Raw genomic sequence first — 22,891 nt, 5'->3', positions numbered from 1 at the left:
CAGTTGGGTCATGCAGGTTTCTCTTGCTTTGAGGCTTGTTCGAAGCGAATAAAGGCACCGTTGGCACGGGGGTAGGAGGGGGAGGCGTGGCCACGGTACTCAGGGTTCCCCAGATGGAGGCACCAAAGGACGGGACCCCGGAAGCGGAAGTCTGCGAATCAGGCGAAATTTAGAGCCCGAGTCTCGGGGCAGACCAGGCCCCTTTGGACAGCACCCAGGAGGGGACACCCGACGGCCGAGGAGAAGGAGGCATCGACCTCGCCGTAGACTTCTTTGAGGAAGGCTTCCTCTCCGGGTTTGTGCGCGAATGCTCGCAATGCAGCGCCAGGTGAGGGGGGGGCGTGCAGAGGTGTGCCACCCGTAGCGAGTTCGCCGGGCAATTTCCGGCCATTTATCACGAGAGTTCTGCCCAAAGCAGGATCGGAATGGGCAGAATGCACGTGAGAATTGGCCGGCGTTGGGCTGCCCTGCGGACCGCCATGCTCTCCTTGGCCCAGGGCCCTTTCTCGTCCGGGACATGGGGCGGCCACCCGGATAACGCACAGAAATGAAGAGGCCATTGCGGGGCCTCTGGCGCAGTGGAGTGTTCCCAGAACAGAATTGAAGGACGGGTGACCGCCAGGTGCGCGCCACCGTCTTTCGGGCAGATGGGGCACACAAGGGTGGGACTGACCTCATTGTGGGCATGCAGGTTTATCTCGCTCCCAGGGTTGTCCGAAGCGCAGAAAGACACCAGTGGCGCTGGCGAGGTTGATTGATGCGTGGCCCCGAAACTCAGGGTTCCTGATATGGAGGCCACGAGGGACAGGACCCCTGGAATCAGAAGGCTGGGGAAGCAGGCGAGGGTTCGAGCCCGGACCTCGGGACGGGCCCGACCCCATGGTACAGCGCCAGGGATGGGACCCCCGCAGGCTGAGGATCAGCAGGCGTCGGACTCACCACAGCCTGCCTCGCGAAGGACTCCTTGGCGGGGTTCGGGAGCCAACGCTCAAAATGCCAGGCCAGGCCCAGTGGGGCAGCCGTGCAGATGTGAGACGGTCGAAGTGAGTAAGCCAGGCCTTTTCTGGCCAATTCTCACTAGTGTTCTGCCCAAACCGATCCCGGTTTGGGCAGAACGCTCTTCAGAGTTGGCCGGTGTTGTGCAGCTTTGCGAACTGCCCTGCTCTCTGTGGCCCAGGGCCCTTTCTCGCCCGGGGCATGAGGCGGCCGCCCGGAAAACGTGCGGATGCGATGAGTTTCACCCGGAGAACCTGGAGCAGGGGAGCGTTCCCAGATCAGAGTTGAAGGATGGATAGCGGACTGGCATACGCCTCCGTCTTTAGGGCCGATGGGGTGCCCAAGGATGGGGCTGAACTTAGTTGGGGCATACAGGTTTCTCTCGCTCTGAGGCTTGTCCGAACGCCGAAAAGCACCGTTGTCACTGGGGTGGGAGTGGGAGGCATGGCCGCGAGACTCAGGTTTCCAAAGATGGAGGCCCCGAGGGACAGGACCCCGGAAGAGGAAGGCTGGGGAGCAGACGAAATTTCAAGCCCGATGCTCAGGGCAGCTCTGGCCCTGATGCAGGTTCCCTGACAGGCTGAGTCGAGAATGGGGGTCAAGCGGCATGACAGGCTCTGGGTTTTGTTGTTGTGTGGGCCATCTGCGGTGACGGTATGCGTGACAGTCTCTCACGGTCTGAGGGTTGTGGGATACTCCAAACAGAAGTTTTTCTCTTGGAAGGCAGACTGAGTCTTTAGGTTTGGCTCATGGTTCCTAATCTGGAGGTCTTGTTGGCCAGATCTCTGGGCACGGAAGCCTAAAAACACAAACTAGGAGTAGGGTTAGGGTTTAGGGGTATCCAAGCCCCATCTGCCAGCGCTGAGGTGAGAACCCTGGGAGTTGTATCAAGCTCAGGGGTCAGGAAACACGTCAGACTGTGAGTTTGTGACTGGGGGGAAAGAGCTGAGGTTGGAGATGTCCTCAGGGAGGCATGTGGGTTGTTCCATGTGGGTTTTTCCTAGGTTTCTGCATAGCTTAGAATGGCATGGTTTTTTCCCGGGTTGCAGAAGGACTCGTGGGGTATGATCTAGAGGTCCCAAACTGGAGGGACAGTGCCAATGTGCTTTAGACCTGTGGAGGGTTTGGGAGCTGCATTAGGAGTCCTTGGAAGACTCGGCAGTGCCGATTCATGCCACTGGAGGGCGTGGTGAGCTGTGGTGCGAGAGAGAATGGTAGGGTGGCAATGCTGCTTGTCACCACTGGAGGCAGTGGCGAGCTGCTGTGGGAAACACACCAGAGAGGAGTTTGTGCAGCTTGCTGGCTCTGAGGGCAGTGGTGAGGTGCTGGGTGAGAAACCCTGAAACGTGAGGCACTGCAGCTTATTTTTACAGGACATGGTGTTGAGCTGAAGACTCTCTGTTTCCCCAGGATCAAGAGTGGTGGTAACAACCGCTGGAGCCAGTCCCCGACTCAGCATTGTGAACCATTGCCCCAGGTTTGCTGGTAATGTGCTGTCAGGATAGTTCAGGAGGGTCCTCCCGATTGGGGTCTGGAGCCAGGGAGAGTCAAACCCGATTCATAGTGCCTTGGAACCGAGGACTTGAGTGTCTGTTTAGAAGAGTCCATTTGCTTCTCTAAAAAGGACAAGGGCATTGGGCGGCTTGAGAAGGAAGTGAATGACAACTTAAGAAAAAAGCATGTGTCTCTCCTTCTCACAGGAATCGGAGCAGGTGTGGAAGCTTTAGGTGGGAGGCTCCTATGTATCTGCACATGACAACCCTTCTTTGCTCTGTCTCCTTGAGACCTGAAGTTTGGAAATCAGTGTCTGAATCCATCATGCAGCTTGTCCCAGAATGTCAGCATTCAGAGAAAATAGCAGGCTGGTGGGGCACAGTGGCACATCCATGGCAGCATGGGAGGTAAAACTTCTCTTTCACCCCAAACATCCTGGGTTTTCTCTCCTCTCCAGTGGAGCCAAAAAGTCACACGAACGCAGCAGTCAGAAATGGAGAGTGGGTGCTAGGGTTCCTGAGTTTCCTTGCAGGGAACACCTGGCAGGGGATCTCATGTTCTCTGTTGGCTTCTGGCTTACATGGTATATGGAACTTCTCTTTACAATCAAATCCCCTGGATACAAAGGGGAAGATGATATGGACTAGATGATATGGACTTGGTGTGTGTTTGAAACATAGACTTTCTTCCTTCATCTAACAATGTTGATTCCATGGGTCCTAGGCTGTGGTGGAATGGCCAGCATCTAGAGTTAGGTGGCTGTTTCTGGTCAGAGAGAAGATTGAATGATGACTTCTCCTTTGTCCAACGTGATGTATCCTAAGGGATTAATCATTTTTATCCAAATAATTTCAAGGAGGGCAGAGGGAAAATTCAAAAGGATTCCAAGGAGCCTAAATCATTGAAAAGGGAAGCTGGACTGTCTAGTTTCACTAGGTGGACCATTTAGAGAGTTGGACATGGCAGCCTTTCTCTGCAGTTTCATGGGTGGTGAATTCAGAAAGAGATTCTTTGGGATTCCACTGGTTAGAGGCATCCTCACAGGGCATGGCATCAGGAACCCTGGGGTGAATTTCTGGGGTTGCTTGCCGGACGCTGGATGAGTCATGTCATGCCCAAGTTTTCTTGTTTCCTCCTTAGGAAATTGCTGGCAGGGAATGTTCTGCTTCCAGTGGAACCACCCTGCACTGTCAGCGGGCATCAGGTTGTTGCAGCCATTCTGGAGAAAAACATTGTGGTTCCTCTGAAAGATAAGAAATGAACAGCCCTAGGATCCAGCAGCGGCCCTCTTAGGATTTCCCTAAAGGGCACAAAAATGCACATTGAATGGAATACAAGCACTGTGATATTGACACCTCCATTTTCAACTATAGAGAAATGATGGAGGGAGTCTCAGTGTCCATTCAATGATGAGTGATGTGTGTGTGTGTGTGTGTGTGTGTGTATAAATTCTCCCATATCTTCTTCTTTTTTTTTTTTTTAGGAAATCTTTTTTTTTCCCAATTTATTTATTTTCAGAAAAACAGTATTCATTATTTTTTCACCACACCCAGTGCTCCATGCAAGCTGTGCCCTCTATAATACCCACCACCTGGTACCCCAACCTCCCACCCCCCCCGCCACTTCAAACCCCTCAGACTGTTTTTCAGAGTCCATAGTCTCTCATTGTTCACCTCCCCTTCCAATTTACCCAAATTCCCTACTCCTCTCTAACGCCCCTTGTCCTCCATGTTATTGGTTATGCTCCACAAATGAGTGAAACCATATGATAATTGACTCTCTCTACTTGACTGATTTCACTCAGCATAATCTCTTCCAGTCCCGTCCATGTTGCTACAAAAGTTGGATATTCGTCCTTTCTGATGGAGGCATAATACTCCATAGTGTATATGGACCACATCTTCCTTATCCATTCATCCGTTGAAGGGCATTATGGTTCTTTCCATAGTTTGGCGACTGTGGCCATTGCTGCTATAAACATTGGGGTACAGATGGCCCTTCTTTTCACGACATCTGTATCTTTGGGGTAAATACCCAGGAGTGCAATTGCAGGGTCGTAGGGAAGCTCTATTTTTAATTTCTTGAGGAACCTCCACACTGTTCTCCAAAGAGGCTGCACCAACTTGCATTCCCACCAACAGTGTAAGAGGGTTCCCCTTTCTCCACATCCTCTCCAACACATGTTGTTTCCTGTTTTGTTAATTTTGGCCATTCTAACTGGTGTAAGGTGATATCTCAATGTGGTTTTAATTTGAATCTCCCTGAGGGCTAATGATGATGAGCATTTTTTCATGTGTCTGATAGCCATTTGTATTTCTTGATTGGAGAAGTGTCTGTTCATATCTTCTGCCCATTTTTTGATGTGTTTGTCTGTTTTGTGTGGGTTGAGTTTGAGGAGTTCATTATAGATCCTGGATATCAACCTTTTGTCTGTACTGTCATTTGCAAATATCTTCTCCCATTCCGTGGGTTGCCTCTTTGTTTTTTTTGACTGTTTCCTTTGCTGTGCAGAAGCTTTTGATTTTGATGAAGTCCCAGAAGTTTATTTTCCCTTTTGTTTCCTTTGCCTTTGGAGACGTATCTTGAAAGAAGTTGCTGTGGCTGATATCAAAGAGATTACTGCCTATGTTCTCCTCTAAGATTCTGATAGATTCCTGTCTCACGTTGAGGTCTTTTATCCATTTTGAGTTGATCTTTGTGTACGGTGTAAGGGAATGGTCGAGTTTCATTCTTCTACATATAGCTGTCCAGTTTTCCCCAGCACCATTTATTGAAGACACTGTCTTTTTTCCACTGTATATTTTTTCCTGTTTTGTCGAAGATTAATTGACCATAGAGTTGAGGGTCCATATCAGGGCTCTCTACTCTGTTCCACTGGTCTATGTGTCTGTTTCTTTGCCAGTACCATGCTGTCTTGATGATCACAGCTCTGTAATAAAGCTTGAAATCAGGTAAGGTGATGCCGCCAGCTTTATTTTTGTTTTTCAACATTTCCTTAGCGATTCGGGGTCTCTTCTGATTCCATACAAATTTTAGGATTATTTGCTCCAGCTCTTTGAAGAATGACGGTGGAATTTTGATCGGAATGGCATTAAAAGTATAGATTGCTCTAGGCAGTATAGACATTTTAACAATGTTTATTCTTGGACATTTTAACAGTATTGGTTTTCTCAGTCCCTGAGTATGGAGTATCTGTGTCATTTTCAGTTTCTTTCATCAGTACTTTATAGTTTTTAGAGCACAGGCCTTAAACCTTCTTGGTTATGTTTATTCTAGGGATTTTATTATTTGGGGTGCAACTATAATGAGTTTTTAAATTTCTCTTTCTGCTACTTCATTATTCATGCTTAAAATACAGTGGATTTTGTATATTAGTTTTGTGACCTGTGTCCTGTGACTTTACTGAATTTATTTATCAGTTCTAATAGTTTTTTGGTGGAGACTTTAGGGTTTTCTGTGTATAATATATGATCTGCAAACAGTATAGATTTACTTCTTCTTTACCAGTGTGGGTGCCTTTCATTTCTTTTTCTTGCTGATGCTGTTGTGGCTAGGACTTCTAGTATCATGTTGACCTAAAGTGGTGAGAGTGGCATCCTTTCTTTCCTGATCTCAATGGGAAGGCTGCAAGCTTTTTCCCATTGAGGATGATATTTGCTGTGGGTCTTTCATAGATAGATTTGATGAGGTTCAGGAATGTTCCCTCTATCCCTATACTTGAAGCGTTTAATCAGGAACGGATGTGGATTTTGTCAAAGCTTTTTCTGCATCAATTGAGAGGACCATGTGGTTCTTCTCTCTTCTCATATTAATTTTTTGTATCACATTGATTGATTTACGAATGTTGAACCATCCTTGTAGCCCAGGGAGAATCCCACCTGATCATGGTGGATAATCTTTTTAATGTGTTGTTGGATCCTGTTGGCTAGGATCTTGTTGAGAATCTTAGCATCCATATTCATCAGTGAAATTGGTCTGAAATTCTCCTTTTTTGGATGGTCTTTGCCTGGTTTTGGGATCAGGGTAATGCTGGCTTCATAGAAAGAGTCTGGAAGTTTTCCTTCTGCTTCAATTTTTTGAAACAGCTTCAGGAGAATAGGTGTTATTTCTTCTTGGAAGGTTTGGTAGAATTCCCCAGGGAATCCGTCAGGTCCTGGACTCTTGTTTTTTGGGAGATTTTTGATCACTGCTTCAATCTCGTTATTAGATATCGGTCTATTCAGGTTGTCGTTTTCTTCCTGGTTCAACTTTGGTAGTTTATATTTTTCCAGGAATGCATCCATTTCATCTAGGTTGCTAAGCTTATTGGCATATAACTGTTCGTAATAACTTCTGATGATTGTTTCTACTTCCTTGGCGTTAGTTGTGATCTCTCCCTTTTCATTCATAATTTTATGAATTTGGGATTTCTCTCTTTTCTTACGGATTAGTGTAGCCAGTGGCTTATCGATCTTATTGATTCTTTCAAAAAACCAGCTTATAGTTTCATTGATACGTTCTACTGTATCTCTGGTTTCTCCCTCACTGATCTCAGCTCTAATCTTGATGATTTCTCTTCTTATGTGTGGAGTTGGTTTGATTTGTTGTTGATCCTCCAGTTCTTTAAGGTGTATAGACACCTTGTGTGTTCTGGATTTTTCAATTTTTTTGAGCAAGGCTTGGATGGCTATATATTTTCCCCTTAGGACCGCCTTTGCTGTATCCCATAGGTTTTGGACCGAAGTGTGTTCATTCTCATTGTTTTCCATGAATTGTTTCAGTTCTTCTTTGATCTCCTGGTTGATCCAAGCATTCTTAAGCAAGGTGGTCTTTAGCTTCCAGGTGTTTGAGTTCCTTCGGAACTTTTCCTTGTGATTGAGTTCCAGTTCAAAGCATTGTGATCTGAGAATATGCAGGGAATCATCTCAGTCTTTTGGTATCGGTTGAGTCCTGATTTGTGACCCAGTATGTGGTCTATTCTGGAGAAGGTTCTGTGTGCACTTGAGAATAATGAGTATTCTGCTGTTTTAGAGTGGAATGTTCTGTATATATCTATGAGGTCCATCTGGTCCAATGTGTCATTCAATGCTCTTGTTTCTTTATTGATTTTCTGCTTCGATGATCTGTCTAATTCTGAGAGCGGCATGTTAAGATCTCCTACGATTAGTGTATTCATATCAATATGACTCTTTATCTTGATTAACAGTTTTCTTAAGTAATTGGCTGCTCCCATATTGGGAGCATAGATATTTACAATCGTTAGATCATCTTGGAGGATAGTCCCTTTAAGGATTATGTAGTGTTCTTCTGTATCTCTGACTACAGTCTTTAGTTTGAAGTCTAATTTATCTGATATGAGAATCGCTACCCCAGCCTTCTTTAGAGTCTCATTGGCATGAAAGATGCTTCTCCACCCCTTCACTTTCAGTCTGCGTGTATCTTTAGGTTCAAAATGGGTTTCTTGTAGACAGCATATGGATGGGTCCTGTCGTTTTATCCAATCTGAAACCCTTTACCATTTTATTGGTGCATTTAGGCCATTCACATTGTGAGTGATTATTGATACATACGTTTTTATTGACATCGAGTTACCTTTGAAGTCTTTCTTTCTGTAAAATGTCTCTATATTTCTGTTCAATGCTATTCTTGGGATTTTTCCTCTTTTATAGAACCCCCCTTAATATTTCCTGCAGTGTCGGCTTGGTGGTTGCATAGTCTTTTAAGCCTTGCCGGTCTTGGAAACTCTTTATCTCTCCATCCATTTTGAATGTCAGTCTTGCTGGATAAAGTATTCTTGGCTGCATGTTCTTCTCATTTAGTGCCCTGAATATATCTTGCCAGCCTCTTCTGGCTTGCCAGGTCTCTGTGGACAGGTCTGATGTTATTCTGATGGGCTTCCCTCTGTAAGTAAGGAGCCTCTTTGCCCTGGCAGCTTTCAAGAGATTATACCTACAATTATAATTTCTCAATTTGACTATCAGGTGTCGTGATGTTTTTTTTTTTGGAGTGTATAATCTTGGGTGGAGACCGTTCAGCCTCTAGTACATGAACGCTGGTTTCATTCGCGAGATTCGGAAAATTTTCATGAAGGACTTGTTCCACGATATCTTCTAGAATTCTTTCTTTCTCCTCCCCTTCAGGAATTCCAATAATTCTGACGTTGGAATGCTTCATGGCATCATTTATTTCCCTAATTCTGCTTTTGTGGGATCTAAGCTGTTTGTTCTTGGCTTCCTCCTGATCCTTTCTCTCTATCTGTTTGTCTTCCAGATCACTAATTCTATCTTCTGTCTCAGTTACCCTAGCTTTGAGAGAGTTTAGATTGGATTGGAACTCATTGAGAGCATTGTGGACCTCCTCCCTGGTAGCTTTAAGCTCCGCCCTAACATTGGGAACATCCTGTCTGGTCGCTTTCAGTTCGGCCCTAATCAATTCTGTTTGGTCATCCATGGCTTTCTCCAACCTAGCTATTGCCTGGATAATTGTTAGCCTGAATTCTCTTTCCGACATATTGTCTATGTTGATAGCCGTTAGCTCTGTTGCAGAAGGTCCATCCTCTCTATTTTTCTTCTGTTGGGCATTCCTCCTCCTAGTCATTTTGGTGGGAGAAGACTGAACAGATGTAGCTGGATGTATCAACTCTGGTGCAGTCAAGGTGCACCCTGGAACACTTCCTGATCTCCGTCTCAGAGAGAAGCCTCAGTCTGGGTGCAGAAGCTGAATAAATTCCCCCTTGGACGGTGGCAGTGCAGGTTCCAAGTAAAGACCCTGGGGGCGCAGGATCTTTTGCTCGTCCTCAAAGCCAAGGCAGTGGCGGCTGTCTGGGAGCTCCTGACCGCCGGAGAGTTTCCAAGCAGCGATTGCACACTGAGATTTTGCCGCCGGCCCAGGCTGGGAGTGCCCCGCTTGCGCGCACCTCTTTTCACACGCGGCTGTGGGTCGGGCACGCATCTGGGGCACTGAGAACGGGGCGCTGGTCCGTAAGCCGCAGGCTGGGCTTTTGCGCGCCTCTGTCCGGGGAAGAGTTGCGCGCGTGCGCGACTTAGACTTCGAAACAATGGCGCGGGTCAAGAAGCGCCCCAGGGCCTTAGAAGCCCAGGAGAGCTGGAGGGACATGCGCGTGCATTTCAAGCTTTGTGGTAGGGCTAGTGCGCGTTCTGCAGACCAGCGCAGCTCCCATCCCCTCACAGGAGCCGGAACCCCCGCGCTCTGGGGTGCGCTGGCGGCTTAGGGACCAGGAGCCGGTTTCTCCGCCGCACTCTCTCTGCCTCCACGCCGGGGAGGCCGTCTCGGACCGGGGACTTAAGCCCCTGTCCCTAGCCGCCCCGATTCCCACAATTTGCCCCCAAGATCCTTTGCTCTTTTGCTCTTTTGGAGTGCTTTCAACCAGTCTCCAAGTTAATGCTGGTCCCCAGACGCAGGGCACTCTCACTCGTATCGGGGTATTACTTTTGCACCGGTCGCCTCTGGTGGCTCCCTCCCCCTTTTGTTTATCTTCTGATATCATTCCGCTGTTCCCATTCCGCTTTACCTGCTCACTGGCGTCTTCTGCCCCTGTAGAGATCCAGACGTGTATAATTCTGATCTCAGGCAGATTTCATGTGTATTCGGAGTTCTTTGGTAGGTAATCAGTTCACTTTGCTGTACCAGCTAAAAAGATGCCTCTTCCTAGTATCCCGCCATCTTGTCCCCCCCTCTCCCATATCTTCTTAAAGTAATAGGAGCCCGGTTCAGAAAGAATGAAATCTTACCATTTTCTAGGATGTGGATGGGTCTAGAGTGAGTTTAGCGAAGGAAAATCTGTAAGGAATTACCAAGAGCCTATCATTTGACTTCTATGGAATTTCGGAAAGAAAACATGAACAAAGTGAGGGGAGAAAACTGGTTCAATGAGGAAAGGGACTCAATCTTAGAGCACCAACCAAGGGTGGCTAGAGAGCAGGGGTGTGGGTAGGAAGGGTACAGTGGGTGACGGCTATTAGGAAGGGTAATCACTGCCATGAGCTCTGGGTGTTCTGTCCAGGCGAGGAATCACAAAATCCTTCACCTGAAGCAAAGGAATGAACACTGCATCGAAACATATTGGAACTGAAATCAAGGAAGAAAAGAAGAAGACCATGTTCTACTTCATGAAGAGTGAGGTAAAAATGGAGTGATTTTCGCTCTCCTGTTCTGTCAGTGATCATTTTCAAACACACTGTGGTGGGACACACTAGTTTCTGATTGCAGAAGGAGACCTCAGAAAGCTGCCAGGAAAAATTTAGATTTCAGAGCATGTCCATGTTCCATTGATATGTTCCTTCCAGTTTGCCCAGGTACAAAGGTAAGTGGAGAGAAATAGGGCAGAAAAGGAACAGAGGTGTTAAACATTCAGGATATAGCCTTCCCCCTTTATTTTTTTCTTTTTTTAAAGATTTTATTGTTATTTATTTGACAAACATCACAAATAGGGGGGGGTGGGAAGGGAAGCTAGCTCCCTGCTGAGCAGAGAACCCAATGCGGGGCTCCATCCCGGGATCCTGGCATCATGACCTGAGCTAAAGGCAGAGGCTTTAATCCACTGAGCCACCCAGGATCCCCAGCCTTCCCGCTTTCTCATGAAAGCCTGGGGCCAGTTTAAGTTGAGAACAGAGGGGAGCCCAGATTTGCAGCAGGCAGGATAGTTCCAAGTCTGCCTAGAGCTGACAGGGTTCATTGAGGAGAGCTGAGCTAGGGGCGTGACAGGTCCGAACTGCTGGTCCAGAGGTGGGAGCTCTGAGGATCTGCGGTGAAAATGGGGTTCAGGTGGCACATCAGGCTAAGGAGGGCTGAAGAACATCGGGGAGTACTCATGGGGACACGCAGGTTTCTCTGGCTCTGACAGTTCCTTGTAGGTCCAAACAGACTGGTTTTCCGCTAGTTGGCAGCCCAGTGTGACTCTAGAGTTCCCAACCCAGAGGGCTTGCTGGACAGACCCCTATAGAAAGAAGCCTGAAAACGCAACGTAGGGTTAGGGTAATGGCCTTGGGGAATGGCAGCTCTGACCCGCCAGCGCTGATGCAGACTCCCCTCAGGATTGTGTTGAGGGAGAGCATCCTGCAGTGTGGCAGAATCGGGGTTTCTGGGCAGGATAACTGCTGATGGTGGGAGTGTTTTAGAAGGGTGTGCATGTTTCTTCCTCTCTGGGGGCACTGCAGAGCTCTAAATGGCACAGTCTCCCCCTGCATGGCAGTCAGATTCTTGGGTTTTCACAGAGGGGGCCTTAATTTGGGGAGTTTGATTTTCAGGCCTCTTGAATTGGAAGCCTGAAAACAGAAACTAGATTTATGATAAGGGTTTCAGGGCAAGGAAGGCTTGATCTGCTGGTGCTGAGGCAGGCTCCTCAGTGGGCTGACATCAGGCTGGGCGTCAGGCAGCATGTCAGATTCTGAGTTTGTGTACAGGGAGGATATAGAAGCCGGGAGTATCCTCCGAGTGGCATGCAGGTTTTTCGCAGCCTGAGGGTTCTGCAGAGCTCCAAAGGGCACATTTTCCTCGTGTGTGGGGCTCAGACCTGGGGTGTCACTGAGGCGCACTTTATGCCAAAGTGAGTCTCAGAGGTGCCCATCAACATGCTTGGGGAACAGGCCTCTGGACATGGAAGCCTGTACACCCCACATAGGGTTAGTGTTAGGGCCTACGGGCATGGTAGGCCCAATGTACTGGTGCTTATGCAGGCTCCCCACAGGTCTGAGCCCAGACCATGCATCCAGAGGCACAGCAGAATCTGGTATGATGGCCATAAGGTTTCTCATGGTGGGGGTGGCTTTAGGGGGGCTTGCAGGTTTCTCCCTGTCTGAGTGTTTGGCATAGCCCAAACCTCAAGATGTCTGCCCATGTGGTCAGTGGAGTCCTATGGTGTCACCCTGCAGTCCTAAATCTTGGAGATTTGGGGGGCCATATCTCTTTGGATGGAAGCCTAAAAACCCAAATTAGGGTTATGGTAAGGGCCTAGGGGCATGTCAGGCTTGATCTGCTGGTGTTGAGTTGGGGTCCCTGGTGTGCTGAGTTGAGAACGGGCATCAGGCGGGGGGTTGGATTCCGGGTTTGAGTCCAGGGGGTGAAATATGCTGGGTGGTGACTTGGGGGTCATGCGGGTTTCACAGCTCTGAGGAATCTGTGAACCTCCTAATGGTACCACTGCACCCTAGGAGCCAAGGTCGTGCCAGGGTGAGTCTCAGGCATCTAAAATCTGGAGGGTGTGGGAGCCTGGCCTCCGGATATTGAAGCCTATATACCCCTTCTATTGTTAGGGTTAGAGCCTAGGGACATGGCTGGCCCGATTTGGCAATGCTGAAATTGGCTCCCATCAGGATGGAGTTAAGGACATTTGTCTGGCCATCCCGAAAAATCAGGGTTTGTCCCTGGGGGACCGCCGATGGTAGGGGTGGCTATAGGGGGACTTGAGGTTTCTCCCCCTCTGAAGGTTCAGCGCAGCTTCAAGTGGCATGGATTCCATCCGTGTGGAGGTTGGATTCCTGGGGTGTCGCTCAGGGGTCCTTAATCCAGGGGGCCTGGGGGCCAGAGCCCTTGGAATGGAAACCTGAAAAAGGAAAGTAAGATTAGAGTTAGGGCTTTGGAACATTGCAGGCTATATCTGCTGGATCCAAGGGGGCCGGCCCTGAGAGATGAATTGGGGACTCACCTCTTGCATCCCCAATATATGGCTTTATGGCCGGGGGGCGTGATGGCCAGGATAACTTTATGGGTGCAAGCAAATTTCACTCCCTAACCCTAACCCTAACCCCAAGCCCTTTGAGGGCTTGACACAACTCCAATCAGCATGAATTCTTACCATGTGGAAGGTGGAGTCCTGGGGTGTCACTCAGACCTCCTTTATCCACGGGGCCAGGAGCCTTAGAATGGAAGCATGAAAAATGAAACTACATTTATTTAGAGCCTAGGGGCATGGTATGTCAGATCTTCTGCAACCGACGCAGTCACCCAGGGCTCAGTAGGGAGAATCATTGGACTTGCATCACCTGGCTTGTGGAGGGCTTTACCTGAGTTCTTGCCAAGACCACTGAGGACACGCCTCTAGATAAGGCCGTGTTCAGGCAGACATGAGCTGCATGAAGTGAGGTCGTCAGGGAATTTCCCACCAGTTCTTGTGAGCATTCTGCCCAAATCCATATCATGAGAATAGTCTGGCATTAAGGCGCGATTTGGACCACCTGTCTCCCGTGGACTAGAGTGATTTCTAGCACAGTGCATGGCATAGCCATCAGGAAAACATGCTGAGACTATTCTGCTGATGGTGTGGGAAGGCCTTGTTGTGGGCGGGCAGGCAGGGTTCTTCACATACGAGGGTTGACTCAGGCTCCAAAAGCCATGGTTTCAAATAGGTGGCAAGAGGACTAATTGGGTGGGTTTCACATTTCCCACAGTGGAGAGTTTGAGAAACAGGACCCTGTGAGGGGAACACTGAAAACTAGGTGAGGGTTAGGACCTAGCAATAGGGGAAAGGCAGACCCCATCTCCCAGCTCCAGGGAGGGGACCCACGGAGGCCAAGGAGCAGGAGGCATTGGCCTCATCTCTAACTGGCTCATGGAGGGCTTTTTGGCAGTGTCGGAATCATTACAACATGGGATTTTGGGCCAGGCCCAGCGGGCGGCCCTGCAGACATGCGTCATTGGAAGCGAGATCGCAGGGTGTTTTCTAGCCAGATGTCACGAGCGATCTGCCCAAATCCAGATAGATTTGGGCAGAATGCTCGTGAGAATTGGCTGGCGTTGGGCAGCCCTGCGGACCACCCTGCTCCTTGTGGCACCAGGGCCCTTTCTTGCATGGGGCAGGTTGCGGCCACCCGGAAAACGTGCCTAGACGACACGGCCCACCTAGCAGCCCTGGCACAGGGTAGTGTTCCCGGAGCAGAGTTTAGGAATGGGTGGCGGCCCAGTGTCAGCCTCCTACTTTTTGGGCGGCTACTTTAGGTCACTGCCAGCCTGAAACGCACCGATATGACACAGCCCACCTGGGCCCCTGTGCAGTGGAGGGTTCCAGGAGCAAAGCTGAGGGACAGATTGTGGCAGGACGTCGGCCTCCGATTTTTCCTCCAGGAAAGGGGCGCCCAAGGATGGTGCTGACCTCAGTGTGGGCAGGAGGTTTCTCTCCCTCTGAAATTGGCCAAAGCACCGAAAGGCACCATTTGCGGTGGGTGGGGGTGAGCGGATGGGGAGGCATGGCATGCACTCAATGTTCCCCAGTTGGTGGCCCCATGGGACAGTACCTGGAAATGGAATCCTGGGGAAGCAGACGAGGATTCATGCCTGGGCTTCGGGGCTGACCCGGCTCCATTGGACAGCGCCAGGGAGGGGACCCTCGGAGGCTGAGAAGCAGGAGGCATAGGCCTCGCTGGAGTCTGCCTCCCAGAGGGCTTTCTGGTGGGGTTCGGAAGAAACTACTTGTATTGCTGTGCCAGGCCCATGGGGTGGCCCTGCAGATGTGGGACGCCCAAAGCAATTTAGCCGGGCGTTTTCTGGCCAATTCTCAAGAGCGTTCTGCCCAAACTGGTGGGCAGAACGCTCGTGAGAATTCGCCAGCATTGGGAAGCCCTACGGACTGCCCTGCTCCCCATGGCCCAAGGCCCTTTCTCACCCGGGGCATGTCTGGCCACAGAGAAAATGCGAGAGAGGATGCGACCCACCCTGGGGCACCGGCGCAGGGGACCATTCCCGGAGCAGAGTTGAGGGATGGGTTGCGGCCGTGTGTCTACTTCCGACTTTTCGGGTGTTGGGCGCCCAAGTATGGGGCTGACTTCGGTGGAGGCACAAAGGTTTCTGTCGCCTGGAGGCTTGTCCGAAGCACCGAAAGGCACTCTGTGCTCCGGGGTGGGAGGAGTGGTGAGGGACTCAGGGTTCCCCAGTTGGAGGCCCTGAGGGACAGGACCCTTGAGGGAGGAAGTTGGGGAAAAAGAATTGAGGACCCATTACCAGGTCCTGAGTTGAGGAAGAAGGTGAGGGTTCGTGCCTGGGCCTCAGGGCAGGCCCGGCTCCATGGGACAGTGCCAGGGAAGGGACCACCAGAGGCTGAGGAGCAGGATGCCTTGGAATCAGCGGGACTTGACTCCCGGAGTGCATTCTGGTGGGGTTCGGATATGATTGCTCAGGATGCCGGGCCATGCCCAGGAGACAGTCATGCAGACGTGTGGCACCAGAAGCGAATTTGCTGGGCATTGTCTGGCTGATTCTCAGGAGCCTTCTTCCCAAACTGGGGTCGGTTTGGGCAGAATGCTCCTGAGAATTAGCCAGCGTTGGGCAGCCCTGCAGAACTCCCTGCTTCCCGTGGCCATGGGCCCTTTCTTGCTCGGGGCATGTAGTGGACACCCGGAAAATGTGAGATGACGTGACCCACCTGGGGGCACCAGTGCAGAGGAGCATTCCTGGAGCAGAATAGAGAGATGTGCTCCCCTTTCTCCACATCCTCTCCAACACATGTTGATTCCTATCTTGCTGATTTGGGCCGTTCTAACTGCTGTCAGTTGCTATCTCAAGGTGGTTTTAATTGGCATCTCCCTGATAACTAGTGATGACGAACATTTTTTCATGTGTCTGATAGCCATTTGTAATCTTCATAGGAGAAATGTCTGTTCCTATATTCTGCCCATTTTTTATGATTGTCTGTTTTGTGTGTGTTGAGTTTGAGGAGTTCTTTATAGATCATGGATATCAACATTTTGTCTATACTGTCATTTGCAAATATCTTCTCCCATTCTGTGGTTTGCCTCTGTGTTTTGTTGACTGTTTCCTTGCTGTGCAGAAGATTTTGAATTGATGATGTCCTAAAAGTTCAACTTTGCTTTTGTTTGCTTTGTCTTTGGAGACATATCTTGAAAGAAGATGCTGTGGCCAGTGTCGAAGAGGTTACTGCCTGTGTTCCCCTACATGATTCTCATGGATTCCTACCTCAAGTTTAGGTGCTTTATCCATTTCGAGTTCTCTTTTTGTTTGGTGTAAGAGAATGGTCGCGTTTCATTCATCTACACATAGCTGTCCCAATTTTCACAGCACCATTTTTTGAAGACACTGCCTTTTTCCCACTGTATACTTTTTTTCTGCTTTGTTGAAGATTATTTGACCATAGAGTTAATTGCCCATATCTGCGCTCTCTACTCCGTTCCACTGGTCTATGTTTCTGTTTTTATGCGAGTCCCATGCTGTATTGGTGATCACAGCTTTGTATTAATAATTGAAATCAGGCAAAGTGATGCTCCCAGTTTTGTTTTTCTTTTCGACGTCTCCTTAGCAATACAGGGTCTCTTTGATTCTACACAAATTTTAGGCTTGTGTTGGCTCCCACACTTTAAATCATACCAGTGGAATATTCATCAGAATGGCATTAAAAGGATCTATTGCTCTAGGCAGTAACTTAACATTAAATGTCTAGACATTTTAACAATGGTTATTCTTCTGATCCATAAGCATACAATGGGCTTCTATCTTTTTTTGTTTTCTTCAATTTCTTTCAAGAGTGTTCTATAGTTCCTCGCTTACAGATCCTTTACCTCTTTGGTTTGGTTTATTCACAGGTATCTTATGGTTTGGGTGCTGTAGTAAATGGAATCAATTCTCTAATTTCTTTTTCTGTATTTTCATTGGTAATGTATAAGAAAGCCAATGATTCCTTTACCATCATTTTGTATCCTCCCACATTATTGAATTGCTGAATGAGTTCTAGTAGTTTGGGGGTGGAGTCTTTAGAGTATTCCGTATAAAGTATATTAACTGTGAAGAGAGAGTCTGACTTCTTCATTGCCAATTTGGATACCTTTGATTCCTCTTTGTTCTCTGTTTGCTGATGCTAGGACTTCAAATTCTATGTTGAACAAGAGTGGTGAGAATGGGCATCCTTGTCATGTTCCTGATCTCAAAGGGAAGACTGTCAGCTTTTACCCATTGAGGATGATATTTACTGTGAATTTTTCATATAAACATTTCATGAAGTTGATGAATGTTCCCTCTATCCCTATACTTTGAAGCGTTTTAATCAGGAACGGATGCTGGATTTTGTCAAAAGCTTTTTCTTCATCACTTGAGAGGACCATGTTGTTCTCCTCTCATCTTTTATTAATTTGTTCTATGACATAGATTTGCAATGTTGAACCACCCTTGCAACATAGGGATAGATCTAACCCGGTCATGGTGGATAATCTTTTTAATGTACTGTTTGATCCTAGTAGCTAGGATCTTGTTTAGAATCTAAGCATCCATATTCATCAGTGATATTGTTCTTAAATTCTCCTTTTTGGTGAGGTCTTTGCCTGCCTTGGGGATGAGTATAATGCTGGCTTCATAAAAAGTGTCTGGAAGTTTTCCTTCTGCTTCAATTTTTGGAAATAGGTTCAGGAGAAGAGGTGTTATTTCTTCTCTGAAGTTTTGGTAGAATTTCCCAGCAAATCCGAAGGTCCTGGGCTCTTGTTTTTTGGGAGGATTTTGATCACTTCTTCAATCCTGTTACTGGATAATGGTCTATTCAAGTTGTGAATTTCTTCCTGGTTCAATTTTGGGATTGTATAGTTTTCTAGGAATGCATCTATTTTACCTAGGTGGCTTAGCGTATTGGCATACAACTGTTCATTTTTTAAATTTATTTTCAGTGTTACCCTATTCATTTTTTTAGAACCACACACAAGGCTCCATGCAATCCATGCCCTCTATAATCCCCAAATCTTGGTTCCCACAACCCCCACCCCATGCCCCTTAAAGCCCTCCGATTCATTTTCAGAGTCCATAGTCTCTCATGGTTCACCTCCCCTTCCAATTTCCCACAACTCCCTTTTCCTCTCAATCTTCCCTTGTCCTCCATGCTATTTGTTATGCTCTACTCATAAGTGAAACCATATCATAATTGACACTCTCTGCTTGACTTATTTCACTCAGTAGAATCTCTTACAGTCCCATCCATGTTGCTACAAAAGAGAGTATTCATCCTTTCTGATGGAGGCATACTACACCATAGTGTATATGGCCCACATCTTCCCTATCCTTTCATCCTTTGAAGGGCATCTTGGTTCTTTCCACAATTTGGCGACCATGGTCATTGCTGCTATAAACATTGGGGTACATATGGCCCTTCTTGTCACTACATCTGTATCTTTGTGGTAAATAACTAGTAGTGCTTTTGCAAGGTCATAGGGAAGATCTATTTTTAATTTCTTGAGTCATCTCCACACTGTTCTGCAATGTGGTTGCACCAACTTATTTTCTGGACAGCAGTGTAAGAGGGTTCCCCTTTCTCCACATCCTTACCAACACATGTTGATTCCTATCTTGCTGATTTTGGCCGTTCTAACTGGTGTAAGATGGTATCTCAATGTGGTTTTTATTGGCATCTCCCTGATGGATAGTGACGGTGAACATTTTTTCATGTGTCTAATAGCCATTTTTATGTCTTTATTGGAGAGGAGTCTGTTCCTATCTTCTGCCCATTTTTTTATGATTATCTGTTTTGTGTGTGTTGAGTTTGAGGAGTTCTTTTTAGATTCTGGATATTAACCTTTTGTCTGTACTGTCATTTGCAAATATCTTCTCCCATTCCATTGGTTGCCTCTTTGTTTCGTTGACTGTTTCCTTTCCTGTAAAAAAGAATTTGATTCTGATGAAGTCCCAAAAATTCATCATCGCTTTTGTTTTCTTTGCCTATGGAGACATACGTTGAAAGATGTTGCTGTGGCCAGTGTTCAAGAGCTTACTGCCTATGTTCTCCTCTAAAATTTTGATGGCTTCCTGTCTTACATTGAGGTCTTTTATTCATTATGAGTTTATCTTTGTGTATGGTATAAGAGAATGGTTGAGTTTCATTCTACTACATATAGATACCGTTTTCTAGCACTATTTATTGAAGAGACTGGTTTTTTTTCCACTGTATATTTTTTTCCTGCTTTCTAGAAGATTATCCGACCATAAAGTTGATGGTCCATATCTGAGCTCTCTACTGTGTTCCACTGGTCTATGGGTCTGTTTTTATTCTAGTCCCATGCTGTCTTAGTGATCACAGCTTCGTAGTAACCCTTGAAACCAGACAACGTGGTCATCCCAGTTTTGTTTTTCTTTTTGGAATTTCTTAGCAATATGGGGTCACTTCTGATTCCACACAAATTTCAGGCTTGGGTTTGCTCCATCTCTTTGAATGATACCGCGCAAATTTTGATCAGAATGGCATTAAATGGATCATTTGCTCTAGGCAGTATAGACTTTTCAACATTGTTTATTCTTCTGATCCATGAGAATACAATGGTTTTCTGTCTTTTTTGTTTGTTTTCTTCAATTTCTTTCATGAGTGTACTGTAGTTCCTTGAGTACAAATCCTTTACCTCTTTATTCCTAGGTATCTTAAGGTTTGGGTGCTGTAGTAAAGGAATTGATTCTCTAATTTCCCTTTCTGTATTTTCTTTTTTTAAAATTAAATTTATTTATTTTCAGCATAACAGTATTCATTATTTTTTCACCTCACCCAGTGCTCCATGCAATCCGTGCCCTCTGTAATACCACCACCTGGTACCCCAACCGCCCACCCCCCGCAACTTCAATCCCCTCAGATTGTTTTTCAGAGACCATAGTCTCTCATGATTCACCTCCCCTTCCAATTTCCCCCAACTCCCTTCTCTCTAGATCCCCATGTCCTCCATGATATCTAACCCACATATAAGTGAAACCATATGATAATTGACTCTCTGCTTGACTATTTCACTCAGCAGAATCTCTTCCAGTCCCGTCCATGTTGCTACAAAAGTTGGATATTCATCTTTTCTGATGGATGCATAATACTCCATAGTGTACATGGACCATATTTTCCTTATCCATTCGTCCATTGAAGGGCATCTTGGTTCTTTCCATAGTTTGGTGACCGTGGCCATTGCTGCTATAAGCATTGGAGTACAGATGGCCCTTCTTTTCACAACATCTGTATATTTGGGGTAAATACCCAGGAGTGCAATTGCAGGGTCATAGGGAAGTTCTATTTTTAATTTCTTGAGGAATCTCCACACTGCTCTCCAAAGAGGCTGCACCAACCTGCATTCCCACCAACAGTGTAAGAGGGTTCCCCTTTCTACACATCCCCTGCAACACATGTTGTTTCCTGTCATGTTAATTTTGGCCATTCTAACTGGTGTAAGATGATATGTCAATGTGGTTTTAATTTGAATCTCCCTGAGGGTTACTGATGAACATTTTATCATGTGTCTGATAGCCATTTTTATGTCTTCATTGGAGAAGTCTCTGTTCATTTCTTCTGCCCATTTTTTTAATGTGATTGCCTGTTTTGTGCGTGTTGAGTTTGAGGAGTTCTTTATGGATCCTGGATATCAACCTTTTGTCTGTACTGTCATTTGCAAATATCTTATCGCATTCCGTGGGTTGCCTATTTGTTTTTTTTTTTTTTTGATGGTTTCCTTTGCTGTGCAGAAGCTTTTGATTGTGATGAAGTCCCATAAGTTTATTTTGGCTTTTGTTTCCTTTGCCTTTGGAGACATATCTTGAAAGAAGTTGCTGTGGCTGATATCAAAGATATTACTGCCCATGTTCTGCTCTAGGATTCTGATGGATTCCTGTCTCACATTGAGGTCTTTTATTTATTTTGAGCTTATCTTTGTGTATGGTGTAAGAGAATTGTCGAGATTCATTCTTCTACATATAGCTGTCCAGTTTTCCCTGCACATTTATTGAAGAGACTGTCTTTTTTCCACTGTATACTTTTTCCTGTTTTGTCGAAGATTAATCGAACATAGAGTTGAGGGTCCATATCTCAACTCTGATATGGGCTCTCTACTCCGTTCCACTGGTTAATGTGTCTATTTTTATGCCAGTACCATGCTGTCTTGTTGACCAGAGCTTTGTAATAAAGCTTGAAATCAGGTAACATGTTGCCCCCAGTTTTATTTTCATTGATAACATAGAAGAAAGCCACTGATTTCTGTACCATGATTTTGTATCCTGCCACATTATTGAATTGCTGTATGTGTTCTGGTAGTTTGGGGGCGTAGTCTTTTGGGATTTCCATATAAATTCTGTCTTCTGTGAAGAGAGAGAGTTTGTCATTGATTGCCAATTAGGATACCTTTTATTTCTCTTTGTTGTCTGATTGCTGTTGCTAAGACTACAAATACTATGTTGAACACAAGTTGTGAGAGTGGGCATCCTTGTCATGTTTCTGATTTCAAAGCAATGGCTGTCAGCTTTTACCAATTGAGGATGATATTCACTGTGGGTTTTTCATAGAAAAATTTTATGAACTTGAAGAATATTCCCTCTATCCCAATATGTTGAAGCGATTTAAACAGGAACGGATGCTGGATTTTGTCAAATCTTTTTCTTCATCAATTGAGAGGACCATGTGATTCTTCTCTCTTCACTTCTTCATTTGTTCTATGACATTGATTGATTTGAGAATGTTGAACCATCCTTGCAACCCAGGGTTAGATCATACCCGGTCATGGTGGATCATCTTTTTAATATACTGTTGAATCCTTTGAGCTAGGATCTTTTTGAGAATATTCACATCAGTACTCATCAGCGATATTGGTCTGATATTCTTCTTTGGTGAGCTCTTTGCATGGTCTGGAGATCAGGGTAATGCTGGCTTCATAAAGAAGGCCTGGACATTTTACATCTTTTTCAATTTTTGGAAAGAGCTTCATGAGAAGAGGTGTTATTTCTTCTCTTAAAGTGTGGTAGAAGTCCCCAGGGAATACATAAGATCCTGCGCTCATGTTTTTTGGGAATTTTTTGATCACTGCTTCCATCTCATTACTGGTAATGGTCTATTCATGTTGTGAATTTCTTCCCGGTTCAGTCTTGGGATTTTATAGTTTTCTAGGAATGCATTCATTTCACCTAGTTTGCTTACCTTATTGGCATACAACTGTTCATATTTTTTTAAATTTATTTTCAGTGTAACCCTATTCATTGTTTGAGCAGCACACCCAGTGCTCCACGCAATCCGTGCCCTCTCTAATCCCCACGACTTGGTTCCCCAACTTCCCACTCCCACACCGTCAAAGCCCTGAGATTCCTTTTCAGAGTCCATAGTCTCTGCTGGTTCTCCTCCCCTTCCAATTTCCCTCCACTCCGTTCTCCTTTCCATCTTCCCTTATCCTCCATGCTATTTGTTATGCTCCACATATAAGTGAAACCATATGATAATTGATTCTCTCTGCTTGAATTATTTCACTCAGCAGAATCTCTTCCAGTCCTGTCCATGTTGCTACCAAAGTTGGGCATTCATCCTTTCTGATGGAGACATAATACTCCATAGTGTATATGGACCACATCTTCCTTATCCATTCATTTATTGAAGGGCACCTTGGTTCGGTTCTATCCACAGTTTGGCGACCATGGTCATTGCTTTATAAACATTGGGGTACAGATGGCCTTTCATTGCCCTTCATCTGTATCTTTGTTGTAA

Source organism: Neovison vison, chromosome 3, assembly GCF_020171115.1.
Source record: "Neovison vison isolate M4711 chromosome 3, ASM_NN_V1, whole genome shotgun sequence".
NCBI lineage: Eukaryota > Metazoa > Chordata > Mammalia > Carnivora > Mustelidae > Neogale > Neogale vison.
This window is presented reverse-complemented; position numbering follows the sequence as displayed.